The following is a 15,432-nucleotide window of genomic DNA, read 5'->3' on the forward strand; positions in this document are numbered from 1 at the left end:
TTAATTTATTATCCACTCTTCCTTTTTCATTTCTCCTTTCCAGAGTAGAGGGCAAGATGTGTTTGCTGTCCCCTTATCAACAGCATGGGCAACCCTCAGGGCTGTGTGTGTGTTCTCAGAGTTCTTAGGAGATGAGAACATTTGAGAACCACTGCACTGTATCCCATACTCCTCACCGGCGTCCCACCCCCACCCCAATACCAGTATAGCAGCCAGGAAGCTTCCTGCTGTTGTAATCTTAGTTCCAGCCATTGAGAGAATTTCAGAAGCTCTCCGTGGCCTCTCCGCCCATTCACTTGTCCAGGAGAGTGTGGGAGACCAGGGCTACAAGGGTTCAGGAGAAGCTCGTAGTAGGGCTCTTGGCCAGGAACCCCTGCAATAATAAAGTCCAAGTGTCCTCCACACACCCAAGGAGCCTGGTGTCACAGATGGCTGGGAGATCTGAGTATTTTGCAATTCGGAAAAAGCCAAGTAGCATTTTATGAAATATTGGCTTGGGGGTATCACAGGTCACTGGAAGTGGTTTGTGACAAACAGTGGGGGGAAAGGCAGCTCTTTGTCACCCTTTAGTCTTGTGATGACAGATCCATTTCTTCTCATCCCCAAAGAGTCCGGATACCTACACACTTTTTAGCTTTGCAGGACTTTTCTATTCAATCACCATAAATAACATGCTTACACAAAAACACATTACATAATATCTGGTTCTAGAGGTGGAAAGAAATTTTGCTTGGTCAATATCTTCATTCTCAAACAGGGACTATTTGAACTACTGTTTACTTCCCACAGTGTCATTTTGAATAGCCATCTCCCTGGTCCCAAAATTATCACCCTGCTCTTAAGTTGATGGATTGTGACTTTCTAATGTCAAAATAACTGCCTGGGAACTGCCTGTCAGAGTGCTGTGACCCATACAGCCAGCGTCGCATGGTGTATATACAAACCCTGCATTGCTGGCTTAATGTTTGGCTTGGCTATATCTTAAGAAGGGTTTATTGGTCAAGTTACAACCTGATATCACAAAGAGTGATATCAGTGTATGTTTAACTGCGTATAGAGGGGGTTTCTGTGGTTTGCCTGACAGACGCATTACAAATTAGATAAACTCACACTTAAAAAGTTAACTTTTATTTTGGGTGGGAAGTCAGCATAACTGGGATTTTTAAAATGTAAATCTACCGTTCTGAGAGATAATCATTCTATACTCCAAAAAGCCTTTAGGCAGAGGACAAGCAAAATGACTATATTTACATTTTGCTAAAATAGACAACTAAAAAGGGACTTTTTTTTTTTTAAATAAACAAGGTGAGGGGCACCTGAGTGGCTCAGTCGTTAGGCGTCTGCCTTTGGCTCAGGTCATGAGCTCAGGGTCCTGAGTTCGAGCCCCGCATTGGGTTCCCTGCTCAGCAGGAAGCCTGCTTCTCCCTCTCCCACTCCCCCTGCTTGTGTTCCTGCTCTCTCTGTGTCTCTTTCTGTCAAATAAATAAAATCTTTAAAAAAAAAAAAGTGAAAATGCTTTAGAAATGGAATCAAAATTAGAAAAATTAAAAATGACAAGGACAACTTTGTAATCACAAAGTTCTCATAATCTGAACACATGTTTTGTAAGGAAAGCCTCAATAATTTGGACGAATTGTGGAGAAGACCAATCTGAATTAACAAAAGACTGCAATACGGAGACTTTACAAGAAAACATCTCTTTCAAGTCTGGATAGCAATAGTGGCCCTTGTATTCCTACTGCGGCTCCCTAGTCCCTTACCCACAACTCTGAAATCTGAAAAGCTCTTCCAACCACAATTTTTTAAATAAGTTACTTGGTGGCAAAACTTAATGGGAGGCTATTTATAGTCCATATGTACCGCCAAGTGAAATTCATCCATTTCGTTACAGAAATATCAACATGTTTGATTATGAAGGCCCACTAGAGTGTTATGTAAAATATGTCTTAGGCACCATATTAGCATTCTGAAATAAGAAAAAGTATGAATCCCCAAACACATCCCAGAGCCCAGGGGTCTCAGATAGAGACTGTGGACCTACAGGTATTCCAGGACTCTGCTAAATGCCGTGCTGGAAGCAAAGAAATTAAAGCTACAGTTGAGGATCTTAAGGTTCAAAGGCATAAGAGTCAAGGAATCTTACAGAAAAATTTCAGAAGACTTGGTGGGCAGCAGATTGCTAAATCATTGGAGATGTGGCAAGCAAGAAGAGTCCAATGGGGATGTACTCATGCTGAGGCGGGGTTATTAATAAGGGCCTGGGTTAAAGAGAAAAGGAAGAGGTGGGTAGGAGAGGCAGACAAAGGGCTAGTTCACTGGTTTGGGAGACTGGTGAGCTTTGCGAAAAGCAGGTTGAATTAGGGAGGAATAGTGTTTGTGCAGAAACGGGGAAGCCAGGGAGGAGACAGGTAGTGACTAGGCAGAAAATAATGTGTGGTTAGTGTGTAAATAAAAGCCTCAGAGTCCTTAGAAATCTTCTCTTCAGTAGTTTGAACATTACCATTAAAATATTATTTCTGTTCTTTATTCACTTAGCAAACTTCTTCTTTCGAGAGATAATGCAAAGATAAATATCAGCCCAAAGAATTGTCTCAGATTCCCAATTAGGAGAGACCCTAATTAATGAGGTTTAACAAGCCTGGTTCCAATCTAAGAAGTCCCTTGCAAATGCTGAAGACCCATAGCATTAATTGAGCAGTATATATTGGCATGTGTTTATATACCTTCTCTCAATGGGATGAAACACTCTTCTAAACACCTGTGGAGTCGGACCGTGGGGCAGAGGAGGTGCACCATATGAGGGCACCCAAACAGCTCCAGACCAAAGGGATCCAACCCACACATTGTGAATGTGTCTCAGGCCTGTGGAGAAGGAAGCAAGCAATATGGGGGATAGCAAAGTGGGGAGAGGTGGGTAGGGACTGTGGACTGTGAAGAAATCGAGAATAGCACAGTTAACTAGGCATTTGCCTTCGGCAGATGGTATCTGAGACACACAGCTGCCACCATCCCAGAGAAACAGAATAAACACAGAGCTTCACGGTGTCCTGGCCTTCGTTGCTGCCACTATTTCTAGACTGACTTTCCTGAGAACCAAAGAATGTTCACGTGCCAAGACCTAACATTTTTACTTGCTGTGACTGTCTTAGACAGAGGTAACACCAGGAATTCTTAATAAAATGATGAGTTCAAACCTGCTGTCCCCTTCTGCTGGAGGGATGGGGGGGCCAAATATCCTGGAAGCCATGAATAGATGATGGAGTGTACCCTGGGTGGTGGTGGTGCTGATGGTGATTTCCCAAAAGAAATAAAAGTGCTTTCCCATTATGGGGGAGATAGAAATTACCGGCCATGTAGAATCTAAGCTACTTTGTCTAATTTGTAGTGGTCTCACTTTGTAGAAGATTTACATTCATAGAGAAAAAGTGTGGGGTCAGGTGTTTCTCAGGGCACCGCGGGCTGCTCTGTATGCAGAGTGGATGTGGGACCGTCCCACGTGCAGCCACTCCCTATTGGCCTGGCATCCTTCCGGAAGCAGAGACTCTCAAGAGGAGAAACTTCTATCTCAGTACCCCCTTCAGACAATGTGGAGCTTCCATCCTGTTTGATGATGATTTTGAAGGCACAGTATGTTTTCTCTGTGTTAAGCCAGAAAACAAAAACACAACCAGAGCAGGTACGAAGGGAAATGTGAGTCTCTGTGGAATTCTCTCTCACAGTTTGGAGGTACACATGCTTCTGTTTGATATTTCAGAGGGAGCTCAGAGCTAGACAATGCAAAACGTACCAACAATTACATTTGTCCACCCCCACCCTCATTATTTGCCAGAGCTCCTGAAAAAGGTCGTCCTTGTGGTTTAGAACACGGAAACAAGACGTAAAGAACTTGGGGAAAGTCAAGTCCCTTCCAGAACATGCTCTGCCCATCAGGATCTGCTGTTAGGTTAAAAAGACTGGTTTGGAGCTGCTGGCCTTGTCACCAGGCCAATTCTTGATTTATTTTCCTCCCTCTGTTCTGCCCATCAATCTAATACAAGGGGTATCATCTCATATACTTGGCTGAGATCTAGATGAAGCATGCCTTGCATTGACTGCCCCCCTCGACACCACCCCCCCACCCCACAGCTGACTGTCAGCCAGCCCAACTCCTGGCCAGTTAGGGATAACCTCTTGGCTGAGATCTAGATGAAGCATGCCTTGCATTGACTGCACCCCTCGACAACCCCCCCGCCCCACCTCACAGCTGACTGTCAGCCAGCCCAACTCCTGGCCAGTTAGGGATGACCTCTTTCAGACTGCTGGCTTAGAAGATGTGCAGGTCACCTTCCTTTATGTTAACCCTTACCAGCTCAGAGAGAGAGAGATAGACAGACAGACAGACGGAGCTGTCCTGGATTATAGCAAAGTGTTTTCTTTAATCCTTCTTCAAACACAGCAGACTCGTTTTAAATTCAGACTAAGTCACGGATAAAGAGTAGAACATTGAGCGTTGTTGGTGTGTATCGTTTTGTAGCTTAAGGTCCTTTTTTGATTCCACAAATTCCTTGTGCACGGGAAAGGAAGCTAATGTGGGTCCACTTACATGCAGCTTTTTTTTTTTTTCCAATAAATACAGTACAGTACTGTAAATGTATTTTCTCTTCCTTATGATTTTCTTTTCTCTAGCTGACTTTATTGTAAGAATATAGTATACAGGGACGCCTGGGTGGCTCGGTCGGTTAAGCAGCTGTCTTCAGCTCAGGTCATGATCCCGGGGTCCTGGGATAGCGTCCTGCATTGGACTCCCTGCTTGGCGGGGAGCCTGCTTCTCCTTCTCCCTCTGCCTGCCACTCCCCTGCTTGTGCTCTCTCTCTCTGTCAAATAAATAAATAAAATCTTAAAAAAAAAAAAGAATATAGTATACAGTACATACAACATATAAAACGTGTTAATTCACTCTTTATATTATTGGTAGGGCTACTGGTCAACAGTATGATATTAGTTCAGTTTTGGGGGAGTCAGAAGTTATATGCAGATTTTCGACTGCATGGGGTTGGCACCCCTAACACCCCCATTTTATTCAAGGGTCAAATGTAGTTATTAGGGCACAGGACCTACGTCATCCCATTTAATCCTGAAGAAAACTCACTGAGACACAGGAATTATGCTTCCTTTACAAATGAGTGACTGGAGGTTCAGAGAGATTTAATAACTTTTTTCCCCCTGTTTTATTGAGATATGATTGACATATAAGATTCTGTTAAAGGTATACAACATAATGATTGGATACATATATTGTAAAATGATTACCACAGTAAGTTTAGGTAATACCCATCATCATACATAGTTACAAATCTTTTTTCTCATGATGAGAACTTTTTAGGCTCTACTCTCATAGCAGCTTAAAGATTAGCAATACAATAACGTTAACTATAGTCACCATGCCATACGTTACATCCCCATGACTTATTTGTCTTGTCAGTGGAAGTTTGTACCTTTTGCAGAGAGATGTAATAGCTTGTACAAAGTCCTGCCGTTGGTGAGAGGCAGGCAGCACTGGAATTCAAACCCAGAACTGCACAATACATTGTCTTTCTGCCCCGTCATCACTGCCTGCTAAGTCAGGTGGGGTGTCACTGGCAGTGAGCCAAGGGCATGCATCTCTGCAGTGTTTGCTCCCACGGACCCACACTTAGCATTTGAAGTCTCACTGATGGATTGCCCTCTTTTAGCCAGGAATAAAAAGGTGGCCCTCTTTGTAAGATATTGCAAAGAAGTTACTAGATAAGAATATACTGTTTATTCATGTAATTCTAATTTTGTCCTCTTCCGTTTCCCTTTTTTCTTTCTTCCTTTAATATTCTTAGATATCGAGTAGTCATCATCCCTTAAAATGTTTCTTTCAGTTAAGAAAATTGAAGAAAGTGTTCATGTTTATTTTCAGTAATTTTTAATAGATCATCTAAGCCATAGACATAGTTTCAGGAAACTCTAAAAACCTCCTGATGAAATAAAACGCGGAATGCTGAAGGTAGTGGGGATCTGGTCAGCAGTACAGAAGAAAAAGTTCTAGACTGGGAATCAGGAGAACCCAGGTGTAATTCTAGCGCAGTTTCCAGTAGAAAGAGAATAGAAGGCCTCCAAGACTTCTTCCGTATCCCCTCTTTGTCAAAAACTCTGCCATCTGGAACGTCAGCCCTGGTGCCTTTATTTTCTTTGCAGGGCCCAAACTAGAATGCTGGAACCGGGGAAAAAGAGAGTCTCTACCCCCTGAAATTCCACCACCCCCCTAATAGTTGGGGGAGGGACAGTCACCATAAGTAATTCAGTACTGGGGGTGGTAGCGGCTGGGAAGAGGTGCAAGAAGGGTTTCTAGGAAGCTAGGATGTTCTGTTTCTCTATCTGGCTGCTGATTGCATGCATATGTAATTTTGTGAAAATTCACCAGGCCATGTACCATGACAGTATTTCTGCGTTTGTTAGGGCTAATTGGCTTATTCACAAATGGGTGGGTCTAGATGCCAAGCGGTCACCTCCAAGCCATGAATCTGAGTGCACGTTCACTTCAGAGACTACGACAGTGATGATGAGGACAGCAGTCTTTCAATTATCAACCTTTTAGTCTGTAGGAACATTTCCATTTGTAGCACGAACTTATTGCCCTGAACTAAATGACATGTAGGCTGATAGATCTGATTCCTGTTGTGTTTCAAATTGGAAAGCTATTCTGTACCGCTTATGGCATTTCTTTGGTGTCCGTGCTGTAGATGAGCTGTAGTCTGTCCAGCTGTTTACCAGAGGGGGGAAGTTTTCATTGTGCTGGGTCTTCCTGATCCAGATAATGTTATTTGAGGCTAAAAAAAAATGTGCTCACAACTGGCCCCATCTGCCCCTCGCCTGCCTACTTTGGTCTTAGAGCATAGGCAAGTTCCAAAAGAGAGCTATTGACTCCTTTCAAAACTCCTTGTAGACAGGGGCGCCTGGGTGGCTCAGTTGGTTAAGCGACTGCCTTCGGCTCAGGTCATGATCCTGGGGTCCCGGGATCGAGTCCCGCATCGGGCTCCCTGCTCAGCAGGGAGTCTCCTTCTCCCTCTGACCCTCCTCCCTCTCATGCTCTCTGTCTCTCATTCTCTCTCTCGCAAATAAATAAATAAAATCTTTAAAAAAAATAAAAATAAATAAAAAAATTTTAAAAAGGCATCAAAACTCCTTGTAGACAAAGTGCTTGCATCAGGCACGGTCAACTTGGTGTCCAAGTTAGCCCTTCTCAAAACTGTCACTAATGGGGTCTCTGCAGACCAAGATTTATGGGCTTCACACACTGAAGTGCACACTTTTTTTTAAGGGTGGTGAGCTTTGCCAAGGAGAAACTTGTATCCAGTTTGGATGCCTCACTTGAGCTCTCTATGAAGAGCCACGAAACAGGGCGGCAGGGGGGCAACTGTGGTTGTTTGGCTAAGCCTCTTGATCTCTGCCCAGATGGCACAGGGGTTGAATCGCTTGGTATTGAAGATAATCATCAACACTTTCATGTTTGTTCTTTGTGGGGAATGTAACATCCAAAAGCCTGGGGGGTTGTGTCCACTTTGGCCCTGGCCCAGTATCTTCCTGTGAGCACAGCAAATGTGTACGTGCTCACATAAAATTTTCTGCACACCATTTACAAGGCCTTAGCAGTGCCTGTGATCGTGATTTTACTTTTGCAAAGACTGTTGAGGTGCCTCGAGAATGAATAAAAGGTCAAATTCTCAAGTACGGGTAATGGATGATGAAGAGTATTTGTTCGAAAATTGGAATCTGGTAACCTCTGGCTTCAGTTTGGGACTGGCTAATTCAATCTACAAGGCCTTTTCTGTATATACAATATGTTCTTCCATTCCTTTACTATCAAAAATACATACTCTCATTTCATGCAATTTCTTCTTTGTGTTTATTCCCTTTCAGGGCAGCCACTGCCCTCCGGTAACCAGGGTAGAAAAAAAGAAAAGTCATTGCAAACTAGACCATCTATTTTCATTTAAACAAACACATTCTGGATTCCCATCTGTAGGCCAAATGAGTGCTTCTCCCATGGTAAGAAAGATACCCCCGCGTCACACCCAGCCCTTTCTTGATGTCGTTATAGGAAGGATGGTCAGGGGCTTCATTTTTTTGGCAGCTCTCCCTCATGCAGCATCTTTCCTTTTCAGCGTACTTATCATTTCTGTCCTCAGTGTATCATCCAGAAAAGTTAACTAGAAGCATGAAAGTATGGGCAGTCTTTGAATTTGCTTAATGATATTTAGTTCTCCGTACCATCTGCTGGAGTTCTATTGAGATATCCCATGCAGAAGTCCCTCAAGCTCTTTCAATTCAACAGGTCCCAAACTAAGCATAATATTTCCCCCACCGTCCCCTGTCCCTTCCAAAACTAATTAATTAGTTAATTGATTGATTAATTGATCAAAGCCTTCCTCTCTCTTCTCCTGTTTTCTATCCTACTGGATAGCATCATCATCATCACCCACCATGACATAAACCTTATGTTTTAGGGCACAGGACCTACGTCATCTCATTTCCCCCATGACATAAACCTTAAGGTTGGACACGATTTGTTTGGGTTTCCTTAGGAGCAGATGCTGAGACAAAGTTTTGAGTGCGTGTAGTTTTTTAGGAAGTGACACAGGAAACACCGGGAGAGGAACGGGGAAGTGAGCCAAGGAAAAGAAGGCAGCCAGTAAAGGGAGTGTCATCCAACAGGTCACTTGCTGCGAACAGTTGGAGGCTAATTTCACTGGGGAGCTCTGGGAAGCAGTGGAGGGTGCACACCTCAGATTTTCCTACCCAAGAGGTCGGAGAGCTGGGACGTTTATGCAGTCAGTCATCGATCAGTCAAACCTACTCTCAAGAATCAATTCCCCAATACTCTGGTTTCCTGCACAGGTGGGCAAAGCAGGCTTCAGTGGCCAGAGAGAGCCCTTGGAAACCCTCTGCAGGTGCTGGTAGTGGGAAGGTGACGTTGAAGTAGTAAAGGCCAGGTGACCACTGAAGATCAGTAAGGATGACGCATTCCCTCTTCCTCCCCCTCCACTTCTGCTCAGTTACCTTTCCTCCTGAGCTGATTCTCCCCCCACTCTCCCCCCAGCTCTCTCCTAAATGCATTCTTTTCTTTCGGTCCTAACTGCCAATAACTTCATTCAAGTCTCCATCATTGGTCCCCTGGATTACAACAGCCTCTGGCAGGTCTCCCCATGTCCAAGGTCACCCCCACCAGGCCCTTCTCTCCATCCTGCAGTCATAACCTTTCTAGAAGGTGGATCTCATCATGTCCCCCTTGGCCCTGCTGGCTTCCCATTGCCCTCTGGATAAAGTCTAAACTTTGCATATGCACTCTCTTATACACTACCTGTTGGTTTGGGGTGGTTGGTTTTTGTTTTTGTTTTTGTTTTTTTGATAGTCTGTGTTTTCTTTGGAAATCGTTCCCTGCCACTCCCAAACTGAATTAGCCACCACTTTCTTTGAGGCCCTTGGGTATTCAGAATTCCTGTTTACTCATCACTTTCTTAATTAACTGGAAGCTCTTTGGTGGGCATAAACAGTCTTGTTGATCATTCTATCTCCCAGAAGCTAGCACCTAATATAGTTGCCCATCAAATCTTGGGACAAAAGCATATTGTTGAAAACCATGTTGTTTGTAAGAACTAGTGTTAACGTTCTAATGAGGGATCTGGTAAGGCTTTGATTATAACACAGATCTGTTTTTGACTACAGATAAAAATGGATCCCTTTATAATATAAGATGTGCAGTAAAGCCCTTTCCAAATATAGTTGGTCTCTCTATCTAATGTGAGTAGCACACTACCATGATGTAACTCTCTTTTTTAGAATTAAATGGCTTAGCTTGACAAGAGAAAGATTGCCGGGCTGTTGTGTTCATTTTTTTTTCACCTTAGATATAGATCTAACTGCCAACCACCAAAGAAACTCTAGGGCAGCATTTCCGAAGTCAGAGAGTAGAAAATGGAAGTACAAGAAAAGTTTAGACAGTTTGATGTGAAAGACCAGTAGTTGAATTACTGTTATTATTACACTGATTTTCATGTGTAATAATAAACTTCCCAGGCATGAAATCCCCTAGGTCATTAATCTCATATTAAAAAGCTTAGAATTATTTCATACAGAATTTGTTCCCATCCGTGAGCCAACTGCTTTATCAAACGAGCTTCTCTTTTAATGTAAATTATTTTATTAAAGGACAGTGTTATATTTTGATCCAAATAGGGCAAAAGTTCACATAGGAGTCTCATAAATACAAAAGAGGGGGTGCCTGGGTGGCTCAGTCAGTTAGGCGACTGCCTTCTGCTCAGGTCATGATCCCAGAGTCCCAGGATTGAGCCCTGAGTGGGGCTCTCCACTTAGCGGGGAGTCAACTTCTCCCTCTCCCTCTGCTCCCCCCCCCACCGCCCCCAGTCATGCTCACTCTGTCTCTCAAATAAATAAATAAAATCTTGAAAAAAAATACTAAAGAGAAACTTTGTGTGAGACAGATTTGAATTCAGGCCTGAATCTTTCTGGAAATGAAAACATCTTTTTTTTTTCCTTTCAAATCATTAAAAAATTATATATGGCTTTTTCCTCTTGCTTGGGAAACATGTTCCACAAATCTTCTGACACTTCCTCAGTCGCTTCTTACGCGTGAAAGAGAGAAGCCGTTTTCTACAGCTCTCAGGCTACACAGCTCCCTCGTCTTACACCTCTCTCCTCACCTCTACAAGAGACAACGGAGTTGGCCCTGTTAGAGCTGGAAATGAACTCACATGCATAGCCATTCTTGCCCTCAGCTCCCTGTGCTCTCAACACTTCTGCATTCTATCTCATCTCAATCTTTTCCTTCCCTTTTTTCTATTATGAGCCATTGTGGGGCTTACATGTGGCAAGACTTCCATTAAATACTCTATTAAACACATAAATAAGAAATGAGTTCTCTAAGTTACAGAAAAATACGATGCTCCGTGTTATTTTGTGAGCTTCGAACCTGATGTTCTAGGAATTTAATCTACAAATAGACTTGAACAAGTAATACTAAAGTATATGGACAAGGACATAAGGCATATGGACAGAGATGCACTTTGCTTCATGGAGATTTGAAACAAATTAAATGTCCATAGGTAGGGAGTGGATGAAATGAGCCATGGGACGTTGCATGGAAAACTCCACAGCCAATAAAAAGGATGAAGGAAATCTGTAGGAATTTATTTAAAAAGATGTCAAAGAGATAATGTTAGATTTACAAAACAAACACCAAAAAAACTGGCTACAGACAGCATGTGTAACATGATCCCATTTGTGTTAAAAAAAAAAAAGGTGAGGGGCGCCTGGGTGGCTCAGTTGGTTAAGCGACTGCCTTCGGCTCAGGTCATGATCCTGGAGTCCCGGGATCGAGTCCCATATCGGACTCCCTGCTTGGCAGGGAGTCTGCTTCTCCCTCTGACCCTCCTCCCTCTCATGCTGTCTCTCATTCTCTCTCTCTCTCAAATAAATAAATAAATAAATAAATAAATAAGTAAATAAAGGTGATGCATTTATGTGCACATAATATGCTTGCATGTGCATAGATAATTTCTCAACAGATAAACTGTTAACAGTGATTACCACCAAGGAGTGAAAAGGACTGGGATTGGGAGGAGAGGGATAGTAAGGAAGAGGTATTCTTTTATTTTTAAGTTTATATCCTTTGTTCTATTTTTTAAACTATTAATTTGCATTACTTTTATAACTTCTCAAAATTAAAAAAAGTAAACTATATGTTCAAATCAACTTTTCTTTTTTAGAATCTGTCATTTACACATATGATGACTTGGAGCCTTAATGAGTAATCTGTAAATTAAGTGAACTACTAAAAATGTAGACAAAGCAGTGATTGTTAGCCATCTTCCTTCAGTGAGCAACCCCAGCTGGAAGCCAGTTCAGTGACTGTTTTGTACAGTTCATGAGAATATAAAGCAGGTTACAAATCCCCTTGAATGGTATGATCCCATTGTTTATAAAATGTGTGCATACAGGAAAAAAATCACGAAGGATGGATATAGAAATATTAACTGCTGTCTCCGTTTACTTAGGATTTCAAGTGATTTTTACTTGTATTTTATGGACTTCCATTTCACAATAAGCATATATTATTTTTGTAATCAGAAAGCATCAATAAGCTCCCTTCATTTTGAACAAAGGAGATATTATCTTGTCCATTCTGTTGCTGAATGCTTGACACCAGATCTTTCTGGAAGTTTCTGTCATGAGGATAAGATCAACTTCCACAGAACCACATTTAAATGTGACCCCAGAAAAAAATGGTAGACTTACCAAAAGCAACAAATGTGAATGGAAATATTTTCAGCTAGAAGAGATGAAAATGTCAGGGAAAAAAACCTAGTAAGCGGTGTTTGGAAAGTAGAACCCATCTTAAGATATCAAAGTACCTCAGACTAAGGCATACTGTTTTCATGCCTTGTGTTTATTGGCACCTACTACCTTCATGATTTCCCCATCCTCTGTTACACGCACCCTCGGGTACTTTTTCCCATCCAGGCTTCCCAGTCAAAATGACTCATCCATCTGCAGAATCTAGTTCCTGCCTTAAGTATCCAGGAATGAGTCACTCAATCAGTTGCTTCTCTTTTAACTTGAATGGAATTAGGCTCAGGGACGTTCGATTGAAAGATTCATGAATGGGTGGGTCCCGGGAAAGGCAGGGGTGAGGTTATCTGGGAAATCAGCCGTATTATAGGAATGAGAGAAAGGCTGGGGAAACAGAATAATTAGGGAGTCAGATAGCTCAAAGAAGAACAATTTACAAAAAAAAGATTAGGTCCAAACTCCGGCTCTCAGTCTTTGCTAGAGTATGGCGGCAAGAATTAATTGGCTAATATGGATTTTAGGTAACTATTTTGTCTTTCAGGCAAAATGACTCATACCAATTATTTTCTTGCTCACTAATTTTGTATGTACTGTGTAGGTACTTGCCAAAAGAAAAGCAGGGGAAAATTTTACTCAGAAAAAAAAAAAAAAATGTGTACTCTTGCAAATGCTTTTAACATGTAGGCATGCTTTCGGTATGTGAAAGTTATTTTTGACACTATTTTTGGCCAAATTGGTTTTCATTTTTATGAAAAATGTTAATTTTTAAAGCACTCCGGTCTATCTCCCAACTGTTACTTTTATCACTCGAAAATGTGGTATTTTAAAAATACCATCACTGGTGTCATACTAAGACTTGCCTTGAATTACATGCCTTTCATAGTAATTAATGTTTTTTTAAAAAGGCATTTGGACATGAAAAAGGAATAAAAATGAAAGTTCACCAAAATGTTCATAGCAGTTGTCTTTGAGTGGTGATGAATCTGTGGTTGTGTTTCTTTTTTTTTTTTCCCACTTGTCTCTGTTCTTCTAGTTTTCTATCATGACCATGGAACACTTTTATAAAGAAAGAAAACTAATTTATTAGAGGGAGTAAGGTGTTAAGGAGCAAAGATAAGGTTCACCATGATTTAAGTTACACCATAATAATTATTACGGTCACACGCAAGATGGGTCTTTTGTCGAGGGCTCCTAAACGTCTTGTCTTACCATGAACGAATGTTGGCAGAGACATTTCTAAAATTTTCTGTTAAATCCTGCAAGTTACTAACAAAGAGCTGTGAAACCCTCATGTGAAATACAAATATGACCACACTCATTTAAATATATATTTCAGGGGCACCTGGGTGGCTCAGTTGGTTAAGCGACTGCCTTCTGCTCAGGTCATGATCCTGGAGTCCCTGGATCGAGTCCCGCATCGGGCTCCCTGCTCGGCAGGGAGCCTGCTTCTCCCTCTGACCCTCCCCCTTCTCATGTGCTCTCTCTCTCTCTCATTCTCTCTGTCTCAAATAAATAAAATCTTTAAAAAAAAAAAAATAAATAAATATATATTTCAGTTTGGGTCCTTACTCAGCTCACTTGAGGAACGGTTCTATCAAAAAAAAAAAAATAATGAGTATTCACATTTCTGCTGCATCTTTTTAGTTTCCTAATGGAAGAGGTCAATTGCAAGGACGCTCTCTGTGGCTACAGACAGGTTCACTGACTCCCCCTTCGATTGTCTGCATTTTACTCCATCAGGGTTGGGGGACACTGAGATATTATGAGATGAGGATTAAGTATAAAAGGATCTGAGTTAGGGGCACCCCGGGGGCTCAGTCAGTTAAGCGTCTGACTCTTGATCTCAGCTCAGGTCCTGAGTTCAATCCCCTGCATGAAGCCTACTTAAAAAATAATAATAATAAAAATAAATAAAAATAAAAGGATCTGAGTATCATTAAGTATCTGATGAACAGTGTGAAAAGCCATGGTGAGGTGTGTGTACCAATGGGGTGAAAAGAAAATTCATTCACTCATCCAACAAATACTTAATTGAGCAGCTATTATATACCAGGTACTTTTTAGGTCCTAGGGAACAGCAGTGAACAAAATGAAATGTCTGTCCTTATGGGGTTTACCCTTGAGGGAGAAAGGCAGACAATAAACAGATAACTATACGACTGTTTACAATATGTACACACGCACGCACACACACATATATGTACATATATGTAACAACATCCTAAGAACATGTGATTTATATTTATATCTACTATATAATAACATCATGGGAAAACTAAGTGGGGTGGGGGGGTCACTGAGGTAGGGTGGTGGAGAAAGCTAAGAGAGAGAAAAGGTATGGAGCAGATACCCCGAGCCAGTCTTGTTGCGCCTTCCACCACGGCGGGGTAGAGTGTTCTGGGCAAAGGGAGGAGTAACTGCAAGGCCTGAGGTGAGGGTGAATTTGGCATGAGGAAGTGACGGCCAGAGGGAAATAAAGAATAGCTTATAGGGCTTCGTGGTGAAGAGCAGGGACTTGGGATTTTACTGCAAGTATGCCAGGAACCAGTGGAATGTTTTGAGCAGAGAAATGGCATAATCTCACTTCCATTTAAAAAAGTTAATCCGACTCTTTCTTATTTAATCTTTAAAGCCTGAATAAAGTCCCCTGAAAGGCTTAATGGAAACAGAGAAGCCGTGCATAAAGATAAGAGAGGCAAAAAAAGTTAATTTAATTTGCTGAATATTATTTTTATTAAGTGGATGGAATCTGTGCATATCCCTTTCATAATTATTGATTGTAAGTGTTGCCCAATATTTGTCTCTTTTAATTTTTCTTACTATTGAGTTACTTTAAGAGAGATTATATTTTTACTATGTTTAGTTGAAATTTTGATTTTCTTTCTCAGTTATTTAAAAATGACTATCTAGAGGGGCGCCTGGGTGGCTCAGTCGTTAAGCGTCTGCCTTCGGCTCAGGTCATGATCCCAGGGTCCTGGGATCGAGTCCCGCATCGGGCTCCCCGCTCAGCGGGAAGCCTGCTTCTCCCTCTCTCACTCCCCCTGCTTGTGCTCACTTGCT

At 41.9% G+C, this 15,432-nt stretch overlaps 1 protein-coding gene across 11 annotated transcripts in view; it reads left to right on the plus strand.

Moving 5' to 3' along the window:
* The window catches only part of ZNF827 (zinc finger protein 827), a 168,452-nt gene that overhangs the window by 109,003 nt on the left and 44,017 nt on the right, over positions 1 to 15,432 (plus strand). The gene's annotated exons all lie outside the window — the stretch shown is intronic.

This window comes from Leptonychotes weddellii, chromosome 2, assembly GCF_054177405.1.
Source record: "Leptonychotes weddellii isolate Sample4059 chromosome 2, ASM5417740v2, whole genome shotgun sequence".
Classification (NCBI taxonomy): domain Eukaryota; kingdom Metazoa; phylum Chordata; class Mammalia; order Carnivora; family Phocidae; genus Leptonychotes; species Leptonychotes weddellii.